Raw genomic sequence first — 16,491 nt, forward strand, 5'->3', positions numbered from 1 at the left:
AGTTTTGCAGGGGGTAGGGAGGGGTGAACAGGTATGCAAGCAACAGAGTAACAGTTAGGGACACACACACAGACACACCCACCCCAATACTACATACAAATAGACACATACCTCACTCACATATACATGTAACATAAACACATACAACACACCATACACATAACACATACACACATACACACATAACACACACATATAACACAAACATACAGAACACACCACACACTCTACATACCAAATACACTATAAACACCACACATACCACACACACACACACACACACACACACACAACACACACACACACACATACACACACACACATACACACAATTAAACATAAAATAAAATCTTGAAAATAAAAGCCTTTCCACATGAATGACTATATCCATCTTTCTGAGTTAAAGCTTTGCAATTTCTTCCAGCTGCCTGAAAAAGATTCACTTGATTGCCCTAACTCCTTTCAGTCTACAAGTCAAAAGTGCCTTAAGAATTTACCTGTCCAATCACCATCCTATGATAAAATTTTGACCCTCTTTCTTAGAGTACTGTACTTATCACAAGCAAGCAAACAACACAAAAAGCATGCAATTTCTTCTCCCACTGTGAGATATTTGTGTATCTCCTGCTGCCTTGGAGGGTGTTTTTCTTTGAAATGCAATCATAGAAAGGGCTTATATATCCAAGAGTCTGTGGAATGGTCATAGCCTAAACTACATGAAAGGAAATGAGCAGGAAGTAGAGCCAATTCTATAGTTCATCAAGTAAACTTATTGTACAGCTCTTGTAATTTTTCTCTCATACTTTCTGTCCAGGTTTTCTCTCTACTGCTTTTTTCCTCCTATAAGCAGCAGCTACTTCTTAGCAGATTTTAATTGAGCCCTGCTGTTTCCCTTACTGAAATGGTTACTCAATACCCAACAAACCTCCTTAGTTGTCAGTTCTGTTTAGCTTTCACTGACCAAGTCCTGAATAGAGAAAAGAATAAGCACAAAGCAAGAGGAAAGAAGACTCAAGAGTGCTACTTATGTAGTTTTTCTCCCTCTCCCTCCCCATATGCTGTCACATTTTCCTCCACAAGTCTCAGAAGTTGTGAAGTCTTTGTCTTGAAGTCTACATGCTTCACAACCTAAGTTGTGAAGTCTGGAACTTTAATCAAGTACTACCAAGTTTATACCTTATTCTTCCCAGAGCTAGGGGGATAAGCTTTTGCCTATGTACACTATGAAATCTTCTGAGACTTGGCGTTATTTACATAATTTCCCAAACAGAAAAGAAGAAAAGACACCCAAGAAGAGTAGATGGCAGGAAATAGTTAAATGTGGGGTTGAAATCAATCAAGTAGAAACAGAGAGAACAATACAAAGACTGACAAGACCAAGAGTTTGTTCTTTAAGAAAATCAACAAGATAGACAAATCGTTAGCTGAAGTAAATAAATAATAAGAAAGAATACTCAAATTAACAGAATTAAAAAAGAAATGGGAAGTTGGAAAGAACCCAGATGTCCCTCAATAGAGGAATGGATACAGAAACTGTGGTACATTTACACAATGGAGTACTACTCAGCCATAAAAAACAATGAATTTATGAAATTCTTGGGCAAATGGATGTATTTGGAGGATATCATCCTTAGTGAGGTAACCCAATCACAAAAGAAGTCACTAGATATGTACTCACTGATAAGCGGATATTAGCCCAGAAACTTGGAATATCCAAGACACATTATGGAAAACAGAAGAAAATCAAGAAGGATGAACATTTGTGGATACTTCATTCCTCCTTAGAATGAGGAACATAACNCCCATGAAAAATTATAGGTACAGCGACAAAGTTTGGAGCTGGGATGAAGGGATGGACTATCCAGAGAGGACCCCATTCGGAGTCCATCACATCATCAGCCACCAATCCTAGATACTAATGCTCATGCTCATGCCGGCAAGATACTGCTGAAGGGACCCTGATACTGTGGCCTCTTGTGAGGCTACGCCAGTGCCTGGTAAACACTGAAATGGATGATCACAGCCAGCTACTGGATGGAACACAGGGTCCCCAATGCAGGAACTAGAGAAAGTACCCAAGTACCTGAAGGGGGCTGCAACCCTGTAGGTGGAACAACAACAGGAACTAACTAGTACCCCCTGGGTTTGTGTTTCTAGCTGCATTTGTAGCAGAAGATGACCTAATCGGCCATCAGTGGGAATAGAGGCTCCTTGGTCTTCCAAACTCCATATGACCTAGCACAAGGCAAGGCCTGGGCCAAGTAGTGGGAGTGGGTGGGTAGGGGAACAGAGGTGGGGGGAGGGGTATGGGAATCTTTCGGGATAGCATTTGAAATGTAAATAAAGAAAATAANAANAANAAAAAAAAAAAGAAAAAAAAATAAAAATAAAAAAGAAATGGGGAAATAGCAACAGACGCTGAGGAAATTCAGAGAATCAGAAAGATATTTAAAACAAACAAACAAACAACACGCTTTATTCCATGAAATTGGAAAATCTAAAAGAAATGGATAATTTTCTCAATTGATATTACTTAGGAAAGTTAAATAAAGATCAAATAAGCAGTTTAAACAGACCTAAAACTCCTAGGGAAATAGAAGCAGTCATTAAAAGATTGCCATTTAAAACAACAACAACAACAAAAAACCCAAAACAAACTAACAAATAAACAAACAGAAAGGGTTAAATCAGATGATTTTAACAGAGTTAATCAAATATTCTCTAAATTCTCCACAAAATAGAAAATAGAAAAATTAGCATTACCAAATTCATTCTATGGGGCCAAAGTTACCCTGATATAGAAACCACACAATGATACAATAAAGAAAGACAATTACAGGCAAATTTTCTCTATGAAATAGATTAAAAAAATACTTAATAAAATACCTACAAACTGAGTCCAAGAGGAACATCCACTATGATAAAGTAGGCTTCATTCCAGAGATACAGGGATAATTTAATATATGAGAAATCAGTATGTGTAATGTACCATGTAAACAAACTGTAAGAAAAAGAAAATACATGCTGATTTCATTAGTTGCAGAAAAGGCCTTTGACAAAATTCAGCACTACTTTGTGATAAAAGTCTTTAAGAGATTAGAAATTCAAGGGACATCTGTAAACATAATAAAGACAATTTAAGGCAATGCAATAACTAACATTAACTAAATGGAGAAAAAAAAAACAAAAAACAATTCCACTAAAATTAAGAACAAGAAAAGATTGTCCTCACTCTCCATATCTATTCAATATAGTACTTGAAGCCTTAGCTACAGCAATATGTCAAGTGGAGGAAATCAAAGGGACAAACATTAAAAGGGAAGAAATTACATTATAATTGTGGATAATATGATAGCATATGTAAGTGACCCAAAAATTCTACCACGAAACTCCTACAGTTGCTAAACACTTTCTGCAAAGAAGCTGGATACAAAATTAACTCACAAAGTCATTATTAGCCCTCTTGTAAACAAATAACAGACTGAGAAAGAATTCAGAAAAACAACACTTTTCACAATGCGCTCAAATAATATGAAAATATCTTGGAGTTACTCTAACAAAGCTAGTGAAAGACCTGTATGACAAGAACTTGAAGTCTCTGAAGAAAAAAACTGAAGAAGATATCAGAAGATGGAAAGATCTATCATGCTCATGAATCAGCAGGATTAACATAGTAAAAATGGTCATCTTACCAAAAGCAATCTACAGATTCAATGCAATCCCCATCAAAATTCCAACACACAAAAATATTTTACAGATCTTGAGAGAACAATTCTCAACTCTGTATTTAAAGATAACAAAAGTAGCATAGCTAAAACAATTCTGAACAATGAAAGAACTATGGGAGATCTCACAAATCCTGATCACGATCACAAGCCATTCTACAAAGCTATAGAAATAAAAGCAGCATGGTATTAGTATAAAAACAGACACATCAATCAATGAAGTACAATTGAAGACCCAGACATAGATCTATACACCTGTGGATACAAGGTGTCTCTTTGTTTGTGTTTGTTTGTTTGTTTGTTTATTTAATAAAGAAGACATACATGCATACTGGATGAGAGAAAATACCTTCAACAAATTGTGCTTGTCAAACTGGAAAGTTGCATGTACAGGAATACAGATATATCTGTATCTATTACTGTGCATAATACTGAACTCCCAGTGCATCGAAAACCTCAACATAAAGCTATATACACTAATATAAGAGAAAGTTGCGTAACGTGATAAGCTTTGAAATCACTGGTACAGGAGAACAATTTATGAGAAGGGAACAGTTAACACAGGCTCTAAAATCAACAATTAATGAATAGGACTGTAGCAAGCTCAGGTTAAAGAAAGCTTTGGAGTAACCAGGCTTGTCAAACATGAGGGCCTATTTTTCTAAACAGAAGAAAATTACTGAGGCCTGGTCATCCAGAAGGCTGGAGTGAATGTTGTTTGACAACCTGGTGATCTTTCTGCTATTCTATGAAGCTAGCCTTCCTGAATCCTCCAATATTCACAGCATTGTTTAGACACTTATCATGAGCTTAGTCTCTTAGTGAATAGAACAGATCTTTATAAATGAGGTCTTATGCACTTTGCATCCTCCAAGAATAGAATCTATTCTCATGATTATTACAAATCCTCCTTCAGCTGGCCCTTGCCCTGAACTCTGTTAATCAGCCAGTAGAACTCATTCTTATTGTAAAGGTCACAGGACTTTTGTTACTTTGCTAGGAGCTTCAATGTAGCAATGTCTAAAGCTTTGTTGTATAATTGTCACATAGAAACTATTTTCCAAAGTTTTACTGTGCTTAAATGTTAGACTTTGGAAGTTTTTACCTAGTGCCTGAAAAATTGGTGCTGATTGAATTCCATTCTTCACCTTATGTTTAATGTTTTCCCTATGGCCATGAGACTTTCAGGGATCTCTACGATGTGACCTTAAGAAAATAAAAAGCTCCTACACAGCAAAGGATGCAGTCATTCAAAAAGTTGACAGCCTATAGAATAGGAAATATTTTTACTAATTCCACATCCAACAGGAGAATAATATTAAAAATATATAAAGAACTCAGATGTCCCTCAATAGAGGAATGGATACAGAAACTGTGGTACATTTACACAAAGGAGTACTACTCAGTTAATAAAAACAATGAATTTATGAAATTCTTCTGCTTGTGGACGTTGTACATCGTGGTGCGGAGCCTAGTGCGCACCACGATGTACAACGTCCACAAGCAGGAAAGGATATAGGATAGAGACAAAATTTAGAGCTAAGATGAAAGGATGGACTATCCGGAGACTACCCCATCCGGGGATCCATCCCATCATCAGCCACCAAACCCAGATACTAATGCACATGCCAGCAAGATTCTGCTGAAGGGACCCTGATATAGCGGCCTCTTGTGAGGCTATGCCNGTGCCTGGCAAACACAGAAGTGNATGCTCACAGTCAGCTATTGGATGGAACACAGGGCCCCCAATGGAGGAGCTAGAGAAAGTACCCAAGGAGCTGTAGGGGGCTGCAAACCTGTAGGTGCAACAACACTATGAACTAACCAGTAACCCCTGAGCTCGTGTCTCTAGCTGCATATGTAGCAGAAGCTGGCCTAATAGGCCATCATTGGGAAGAGAGGCCCCTATGTCTTGTAAACTTTATATGACCCAGCACCAGGGAAGGCCAGGGCCAAGTAGTGGGAGTGGGTGGGTAGGGGAGCAGGTGTGGGGGGGTATAAGGAACTTTTTGGATAGCATTTGAAATGTAAATAAAGAAAATAATAATAATAATAAATAAAATAATCTTGATTTTGTCTTTTAAAAAATAACTCAGAAAACTGATGTGAAAAAAAAATCAAATAATCCAATTAAAATGTGGTGCGTATCTAAATATATTATTCTTTTGTTTGTTTGTTTGTTTACTGTATGTGTGCTGACAATTTATTGAGGTTTATGTGATTGGAGCTTGCACGAATGGACAAACAACATCAAGTTTTTTTTTTTGTAATATAAATAAATAAATAAATAAATAAATAAATAAATATGTATTAAAAACACCTGTGTCAAACACCAATGAATAATCCACATTTACAAATTTTAATAAAATCATTTAGGTTAATAATTTTCATTTCCCCCATAAAATAAATATCTCTCTTAAAGCAGGAGGAAAATAGTCAGATGGAAACAAAGTCATGCCCATGGCATAGTCATGAACCTGGGAGAGCATTTAGCAAAAGAAAACAAGTGGCAAAGTTGAGAAAAGCCTTCAATGGAAAGTCCACTCTCCTTGAGAAAAATGAATGAACACCCACAAACTAACATTTTCAGGGTTTCAATATTTTCATATCAGTCTAACCTCTACCCCCAAATCCAACCAAACACCATAAAAACACCAAAAAACCCATAAAAGCGACAGGCTTAGCTGGCTACACTCCATGTTTAGCCTTTGATGCCTTTACAGCCAATGACAGGAATGTCTGTGGTGTGGATGGGACCGATGGGAAAGAACTGTTCCTCTTCTCTCTGTGCAGCACGTGAGCCTCCACAGTGTCCTGTGGGCAGCCTCAGTGCTTATGTGTGCTCTTCATGCCCATTATGGTGAAGGTAGCAACTGTCAGTTACACGTTCACAAGGAACACGAGGGGGGCTGCAGCAGCTTGGCTTCCAGGCCTTTGTAGAGTCCCATTATTCCAAAGTGCTTGCCTCGCTGGTGAAGAAGAGAGAGAACATTCTGAAGACTCCCCACGGTCCTGTTTTCTGGGTTCAGTCTATGACGTCCAAACCTCAGAATTAACTGTACTGTCTGCATGGGATAGGTGACTGCGGAGGCAATCGCTTTGGCTATTGCACCAATGATGAACACATCCAGAGAAGAGAGTTTCATCCACTTCTTTAGAAGCTGCCGTTTTAAGCCTTCACAGAACATGAATTGGATGGCAGGGTTGAAGACCAACAGCAAGGAGGGAAAGGTGCCATTCCACAGAGCCAAGATCCCTTCATCTCGAATAATCTGGTGGAGTGCATCGATAATGCCTTTGTAGTTAGTTGGTATAATGTCTTCATTCCGAAATTTTGCCCCCTGCAGCTTCAGTCTGGTGTTTACCACCCAGAGCTGAGTAGTTAGCAGCACATTCACCACTCCTGCTACAAACCCAACCACGAGATCTTTTCCTGTAGAACGTTGACCTTTGACCCACACTGCTTTGAGGCTATTAAAAGTGTAAAAATAGACAAAATTGGAGCAGCAGAGACTGAAAATAACTGGAAACCTTCCTCGGTATGGCGCCAAGAGGCCTTCTTCCTTAATTATCTTCTTTTCTCATCGACCTGAAGCGGAAGTCTAGCAGTGTCCAAGGGGAGGAACACTGTCATGGCAGTCACACTTCCCACGGCTCTGGCCACGGTGTGTACCAGACTTTCGTAGGACAGCACAGAGACCATGGTGCTACACTTTTCACCCAGGCACCTCAGAGTGTGTGGGTTCTTAATGGAGGAAACTCAAATGGCTGAGGAGCACTTAATGAAATGTTCAGTATCCTCAGCCGTCAGAGAAATGCATATGAAAGCTAGTTTGAGAGTCCATTGTATACCTGTCAGAATAACCAAGATAATAAACAACTGACAGATCATGCTAGTGAGGATGTGTAGCAAGGAAAACACTCCTCCATTGTTGATGGGCATACAACATTGTATGGCCACTACAGAACAATGGGGATCAATCCACTTCGAGATCCAGCTATACTATGCTTGGGCATATACTCAAAGAACACTTCATTCTACCACAGAGACTTGATTAACCATGCTCATTGCTGTTCTATTCATAATAACCAGACACTGGAAAAAACTTTGATGTCCTTCAACAAAAGAATTGATTAAGTGTGGTACAGTGGAGTATTACTCAGCTGTTAAAAAATACATCACATTATTGTAGGCAAATGGATGGAATTAGAAAAAATTATTCCAAGCTAGGTAAGTCAGACACAGAAAGATAAATATGACATGGAATCACTTATATGTGAATTTTAGCTGTTTAATAAATGATATCTAACTTACAATCTATAGAACTAGATTGGTTAGGCATAGAGAAATAAGGAAGAAGAACACAAAGATCTCCTTGGTGGAGTAAAATAGAATAAATTTTATGGGTGGACTGGAGCTGGGGATATCAAGAACAGGAGAATAGATGGGAAGGCAAAGGGAAGATGGGATTGAGGGAGGAAATGATGGAAGCGAAAACTAGAATTAAAGGGCATTTGAAGGGTGGTATGGAAACCTAGTACAGTGGAAACTTCCTATAATATATAAAGGAAATCATAATGAAGACTCCAAATAATGGAGTAGTATTTGGTTTACTGCTACAGAAACAAAGAAAGGAAGGAGAGAGAGAGAGAGAGAGAGAGAGAGAGAGAGAGAGAGAGAGAGAGAGAGAGAGAGAGAGAGAGAGAGAGAGAGAGAGAGAGAGAGAGAGAGAGAGAGAGAGAGAGAGAGAGAGAGAGAGAGAGGAGAGGAGAGGGAGGGAAGGAGGAAGAGGAAACTAAACAAACAAATAAATAGAATAAGATATTCTTAATGATATTTTTCTAGACTCATAGATCAGTTGCTGTACTCATGGATTGGTGCTGTGGTCAGCCATCATCAGAAAGGCTTCCTCCTCCTACAGTTTGGAATAAGAAACAAATACAGAAATCCACAGCCAGACATTTCCTAGAGCAAAAGCTCCCTTCCCTCAGAGCTAAGGGAATTATGTGGAAAAGGATGCCAAAGAACTGGGGGAGTCAGAGTGGAAGGAGGACACCAGGAAGATCAAAGAATGGACCATCCAGAGACTACACCACCCGGGGATCCATCCCATAATCAATCACCAAACCCAGACACTATTGCATATGCCAGCAAGATTTTGCTGAAAGGACCCTGATATAGCTGTCTCCTGTGAGGCTATGCAGTGCCTGGCAAATAAAGAAATGGATGCTCATGGTCAGCTATTGGATGGATCACAGGACTCCCACTGGACGAGCTAGAGAAAGTACCCAAGGAGCTGAAGGGGTCTGCAAACCTACAGGTGGAACAACAATATGAACTAACCGGTACCCCCAGAACTCATGTCTCTAGCTGCATATGTAGCAGAAGATGGTCTAGTCGGCCATCATTGAGAAGAGAGACCCCTAGGACTTGCAAACTTTATATGACCAAGTACAGGGGAACACCAGGGCCAAGAAGTGGGAGTGGGTGGGTAGGGGAGTAGGGCGGGGGGGAGTGTATAGGGGACTTTCTGGATAGCATTTGAAATGTAAAAGAAGACAATACCTAATAATTTGAAAAAAAGTCCTCTAATACAGCTAAACAGGGTTCTTATGAACTCACATAGACTGAAGAAGCAGACATGGGCCTGCATGAGTCTGTATCAGGTAAATAAACTAGAGTTTTCAGTTTTGTATGTATATGGGTCTCTTGAGCATGTGAATGATTTGTTCTTTGATTCTTGTGCTTTCCCTTGGTGCTCTTTCCTTTTTCCATTGCTGTTCTTGTCCAACTTCTGTATGATGGGTTTATATTTTATTTTGTTGTTATATGCTAGAAGCCTGTTATTTTCTAATGAGAGATAGAAAGGAAGTGGATCTTCATGGGAGAAGAGGGAGAGAAGAACTTGGAGGAATAAGGGGAGGGGAAACCTTATTCAGATTATATTGTATGAGAAAAACATCTGTGTTTAATAAAAAGGAAAAAATGAACAATGACAATATATTTACATAATTTTAAAATGCCCATTCATTATATTCAGAAAATTACTACCAGCAAAATTGTCTTGTAAACATTACCCATTCCCACTGTCAATGTAAAAGAAGTTCTTTTAATAAGTTAGAGGTAAGGGATGGATAGGTAAATAGCAGTGCCCAGTCATAATCAAGAATTAAGATATACTGTGTAGTCCTCAGAAAGGAAAATAAAGTAAGATGGAAATCATGTGTATTTCTTCCTTATAGTATTCCTCTTTATCCTCATGCATAATTTAAATTTTTTATATATTTTCATAAATGAACACTGTTTTATCTTTTACCCTATTCAATCATTTTAGTCCACTATCTACCATATTTTTCACAATCACAGTGTTAGCTTTTCTAAACAGCCAATGGTCATAATGTAGATAACATTCTAGTCCTACTGTTTTCTTTCTTTTTTTTTTTTTTTTTTTTTGGTTTTTCAAGACAGGGTTTCTCTGTACAGCCCTGGCTGTCCTGGAACTCACTTTGTAGACCAGGCTGGCCTCGAACTCAGAAATCCGCCTGCCTCTGCCTCCCAAGTGCTGGGATTAAAGGTGTGTGCCACCACCGCCCAGCTTACTGTTTTCTTTATAATAATCCAAACCCACATTTACCATTTTACTGTTTGGTCATAACATCATTTTCATAGTTACTAAGCATTAAATTGAGCCTTTTATCTAGTTCACTTAACCTTTGACCAATTTCTCAATTTTGATTTATTTCTCAATTTTAAATATTTTATTTCCATTTTTAGTATCCAAATAATGATAGATCATATCATTGAAGCAATTGCTTTTATTCTCATGGCTGAGATTTTAAATTATATCTAAAGTGCTATATATTAAATTCGGAATTACTGTGTCAAATAATAAGCTTATTTTAGTACTCACATATTTTTTCAGTTTTAATAGTACCTGTTTCCAGGGTTAGCCCTTAGCAAAATTATGAAAATAGATGATGTTTCTGTAAAATAGATGTTTCTGTACCCTATTCTGTAGATGTTTATTTTTGGCATATCCCAAATTCCATCCCATTTTTAAGTATCCAGTGCTTTTCTGTCCCTTTCGCTTGGTTTATAACCTGCTTTCAAAACTGGATCTAATTTTAATCATCGATGTCAGTTCAAAGTTGAGTCAATATTTCTAGGCTCCCAGAGAATATTTGAAGAGATAATGTACCTTAGTTACAGACTTAGTTTAAATATCAGGTTTGTCTCTTACTTGCTTTGTGACTTGAAGGAGTATATTATGCATCGGAGGCTGGTTTTCTCATAAAATAAAATGAACATGTTACCTTCAAGTCAAGATTGTCATGAGGTTAAAAGAAGATAATTATGTAATGATCTTTGTGTATTGCTAAGCTGATAGTAAGCATTTAATAATCTCTAGACATTATTAGTAGTAATTACCATATTCACATTAAATTTATTTTCAATCATGCATGAGAATATAAAATTCCTTTTTAAATGAGGGTCAGGAAACCGCTCAGCCTTAGATATCTTGCGTTCCTGCAACAGCAGATATTCAAAGCATATTGATGATTTTCTTCTTTATTCTTATTATCTACTGTCTTTAAATTTTATAAAATTGTCTCACATACTCATATTGATTGCTTAAATTTAATTTACAGTTTTTGTTTATGCACTTTACATCCTGCTCACCGCCCCCAAATCACCTGCTCCCACAATCCTTCCCCAATTCCCACCTCCACTTCTCCTCTGAGCGGATGGGGGAGCCCTGAGTATCCCCATCACCAGCACCCTGGCCCTTCAAGTGTTTGCAAGGCTAGGTACTTTCTCTCCCACTGATGCCAGAGAAGGCACCCTACCTAGTAGAACATATCCCACTTACAGTCGACAGCTTTGGGGCGAGTCCCCTCTCCAGTTGTTCAGGACCCACCGAAAGGCCAAGCTGTATATCTGCTACGTATGTGCAGGGAGGCCTAGGTCCAGCCTGTGTATGTTCTTTGGTTGGTTGTTCAGACTCTCCTGAGAATGTCAAGGTTCCAGGTTAGTTGACACTGTTGGTCTTCCTGTGGGGTACCTATCCCCTTCAGGGCCCACAATGCAATCCTTCCTCCTATTCTTCCATAAGAGTCTCCAAGCTTCATCCACTGTTTGGCTGTGAGTATCTGTCTGAATCAGTTCCTGGGTGGAGCCTCTCAGAGGGCAACATTCTGTCTGCAAGCACAACAGAGTATCATTAGTAGTGTTAGGGATTGGTGCTTGCCCACAGGATGGCCAATCCCCCAGTCCCTGAACCCACTCCCATGCATTGAATTACTTGTAGACAGGATAAATTTTGGGTCGAAAGTTAGTGGGTTAGTGTCTCTGTTGCTCCACTGGGGTTCCTGTCTACAGGAGGCAGCCTCTTCAGGTTCCATATCCCTAATGCTGTGTACTGGCTAATTTTGTGTCAACTTGACACAGCTGGAGTTATCACAGAGAAAGGAGCTTCAGTTGGGGAAATGCCTCATGAGATCCAGCTGCAGGGCATTTTCTCAACTAGTGACCAAGCGTGGAGGGCCCCTTGTGGTTAGGACCATCTCTGGACTGGTCGTCTTGGGTTCTATAAGATAGCAGGCTGAGCAAGCCAGTGGAGGCAAGCCAGTAAAGTACATCCCTCCATGGCCTCTGCATCAGCTCCTGCTTTCTGACCTGCTTGAGTTCCAGTCCTGCATCCTTTGGTGATCAACAGCAGTATGGAAATGTAAGCCGAATAAACCCTTTCCTCCCCAACTTGCTTCTTGGTCATGATGTTTGTGCAGGAATAGAAACCCTGACTAAGACATGCTGTGAGTCACACCCAAGGTTACCTCCATTGATTTTTGGGCACCTCCCTTGTTCCAGGTCTCTGCCTATTCCTGGAGATGCCTCCACCTCCCAACCCTGTCAGTTGAAGATTTCCACTCACCCTCATGGATATCTGGTTTTCCTTCCTGTTCCTCCCCACACGTGATCCTGAATCCTCCTGCTTCCCCTCCCCATTCCCTGTCCGATTCAGTTCCCTTCCTCCATCTGCTTCTTATGACTATTTTATTCCCCATTCTGAGTGAGATTCAATGTTCCTTGATTGGACCCTCCTTTAAAAAAATTAGATATTTTCTTGTTTAGCTTCTTTGGGTCTGTTCAGTGTAACATGATACCTTTATTTTATGGCTAATGGCTGCTTATAATTGCGTGCATACCATGCATGTCCTTTGAGGACTCAGGATGATATTCTCAAGTTCCATCCATTCCTGCAATTTTCATAATGTATTTGTTTTTAATAGCTGAGTGGGATTCCATTGTGTAGGTGTACCTCATTTTCTTTATCCATTCTTCAATTGAGGGACACCTAGGTTATTTTAAAAAATTACATGAATGATTGTTTTGTTACCTATATTTGTGTGCAATGTGGATGTGGTACCAGCAGAGAATAAAAGAGGGCACCAAATTTTCAAGAACTGGAACTACTGAAGGTTATGAGTCATGATGTTAGGACTTGGAACCAAGCCCATACCTATGCTCATACCTGAGCCATCACTCTAGCCCCAGTACCTTACAGTTTGACTCATGGACTCTTGTTGAACCTGGAGCGCAGTTTTACTGGCCATCAAGCCTTAGATACCCTTCTATATCTGCGTCTCCAGCATTGAGGTTAGAGGTACACACCATAATTCCCTGCATTTTTCTTAGGCTCTGGGGATCATATTTTATACTTACACAGAAAACACTTTAAGAAACATGGCATTTCTTTTTCCTTGGGAAACACACCATGCAACATTAGTAACTAAAATGATGTTAATTTGAGCAACCAATAATATTTCTGTCAATAACTCTGAAAAATAAACACATCTCTCTAATAAGAGCATTAAGGCAGGAACAAAGAAGCAAAGAGAAGCAAGTCCTGCTAGCTCATATATTTAAAGAGCCAGAAGAAATGAGATAAAGCAAAAAGGTTGAAGATGAGCAAAGCTTGACAAAAAAGAAAACATTTTTTTTTGTGTGGTGTGTCAGTATTTCCTTCTATAGACACTCTGTATCTGGAGGGTTATTACTTTGTTCTAATAATTCACTCTGCAAATGGGAAAGAGGGTGGCAATGTGGGAATAAAAAGAATGCTCATGTTCTTATAGAGATATTTGTAATCACTGAATCAAAAATTACTTACTTTAGTTATACATGTTAAAAAAACAGTCATGCTGGTGTTCTGAATACCTTGATGTTCCTCCAATATTTATGAACAAAAATTTATGCATGATACAAGAGATAGATATTTTCTAGTTCCTTTTGTTACCTCCCTTGTTTCATAATTTTACTTATTGAAGAAATTTGATAAAATATATTTTAAAAATCCCCTACAATTAAATTGTGTCAGAGATATAGTCAAACTATGAAAAATGACTTCTATCCCTATATCTTAGCTTATGGTTAGCCTTTCTTGTCTCATTTTTCAACTGGAAGTATTCCACTGCTCTTCTAGTCAAATGCATTTCCCTCTTGGAAATTTAGTTTCCTTCATGATGCCATCTATCAGAGTTAATGTTCCCTGGTTATGAAAACCTTGTTGTACTATTCCCCCAAAGAATATATCTGGTTTCTATTACTCCTGTTAGAAAGCACGATAATGTAACAGCATTCCAGTATATTCTAGAGTGCTTTCCAGTTCTTTACATGACATACATGTGTGAAAGAGACTGGCTCGAAATGCTTGGCTTCTAGAACTGGAAGGGAATTGGAAGACAGACTCTCCAGCTTCCTTACTTATCAACTGAATAAATCAGAGGGTCTGAGCCTCTCTTAGGGTCCCTCTCAGAACTAATATATAGTTGCTGTGATTTCTTCCCACTTGCTCAACACAGCATGTGATGGTTTTCTTTCTTTTGATTTTCATTCTCTCATTGTACTCTTGTTTCTAGAGAATCTTTTCCTAAATAGATGGCTTTCTTGTAAATCTTTGTGTCAGCCTTTGCTTCTTGAAACTATCAAGCAGTGTTGTTTGGTATCCCAAGTGGTTTTGGGTAGAATTGTATGAGGGAATGAGTGCATGTTCTGGCTACATGTTTTCCGAGATTCATTAAAGCTGGTTAGGTAGATATTATTAATAACTCTAAGCTATATCATAGCCTGTAAGATTTGTGCAAGTGATGAAGCTGGAAGGCAAAGAGGTGCAACAGTTCTAGCATCATATGGATCCAGGAACAAAAGAAATGATAAGAATTGCGTGCTTTGATGACTGTTTGTTAACTGCACTTGAAACTCTAGAGAATTTTGCAGGCAGAAAGAAGTCAACTATGAGTTTAAGGCATGGTGCTGAAGTCAGCATGCTACTTGGTAGCTATGAAAGAGATTCTATTGTCCTAGAGTCAGAGGATAAATGTTTTAGAGAATCTGTTTGTAATTGTTATACTGCCCATAACAAAGGAGATGTGTGTATGTATAGAGTTAACACCACAGGATAAATATGTAATATCCTATCTTCATGGGTTTGACTGCAGAAACCAATATTCACTTATCAAAAAAAAAAAAAGATGAGATAGGGCCCTTGATGTGCTCGTAAAACCACAAGTCCACAGATTTGTTCTGCTTTCACCTATTCGCTTTTACCCATAACTAGGGTCATGGCTCAGCATGACCTAAGAAGAAAAGTTGTATTCCTGCTATGTCACGTAAATTTGTTCCTGTAAGAAATTTGAGAACATGCCTGAGAAAGAATCTTGTGTTTGTTGGTCTGGAGTTAGGGTTGCTGAACTTAAGACTAGATAGAGGAGGTTTGATTGAAGCACTCTCCTGAAACAGGATTTAGCATCCTGGCAAGGACACTAGAGTCAATCTTAAAACACAGGTGAAATGGTTCTTTGAAGCTTGAAAATAATAGTCTATAGGAAATGAGGTGACATTGCTAGAAATAACTTGGCAGAATATTGAAAGTGTCATCAAAAGGCTTACAGAATTGGGCCTCTTTAAATGGATTCATTATGTAAAGCTTGAGAATTCTCTAGTTCATGATGTTTCCCAAGAAAGCAACAATAAGTTACATAAACAAGTAGTCCAGATTCCTGTGCCACCTACCTCTTGCTCTGGCATTTGTCCCCTTGTTTTCACCTATAGCCTCATAGTATATCCTCATGATATGCTAATAAGATGAGAGAAACTCAGAAATCATATAGGTATGGCACAATATGCCAAGGAACACAGTCACATCTAAGGCTCATCAAAGACGAACATTAAATGATTATAGTCAGGGGACATTATTCCAGTGAGAACAACTATGGGCAGTACAGCTTCCCATAGACTTCTGTGAATAGATATAATGCCTCCCATAAGTATGGAGACTTTAGCAGTACTAAATAGTTTGACTGTATGGCTAATGCTCTCAGAAGGATAAATATGAGGTATACGGGGACAAAGTATCTTCTGAAAAGATATCTGTATGTGTGTATATGAATGGGACCATAAATAGTATATGAATTCTTGGTTATTATGCCAGTACTTATTAGACAACATCTATCAGAGAACAGGTTCTTTCCTATTAGATAAATAGAATTACTGTCCACTGAGTTTCTAACTAGCTTTTTTTTCTTCTGCCCACTAATTTTACCACGCCACAATGACTATAACCATATTCCATAACTGTGAGTAGAAGCAGGCTAATTTTACATACAACAGAGAGTTTTCTTCTCTCAATTGGTTACCTACTATAATCTCTAAATATGCAGTCTATGAGAAGTAGACAACCATGATGTGTTGGGAGATAGTGACATC

The 16,491-nt window shown here is 38.6% G+C and overlaps 1 pseudogene; it reads right to left on the reverse strand.

Annotated features, from left to right (window-relative positions):
* Positions 1 to 6,551: 6,551 nt before the first annotated feature.
* LOC110314093 lies at positions 6,552 to 7,428 on the reverse strand (annotated as a pseudogene).
* Positions 7,429 to 16,491: the final 9,063 nt, after the last annotated feature.

This window comes from Mus pahari, chromosome X (genome assembly GCF_900095145.1).
Source record: "Mus pahari chromosome X, PAHARI_EIJ_v1.1, whole genome shotgun sequence".
Lineage (NCBI taxonomy): Eukaryota > Metazoa > Chordata > Mammalia > Rodentia > Muridae > Mus > Mus pahari.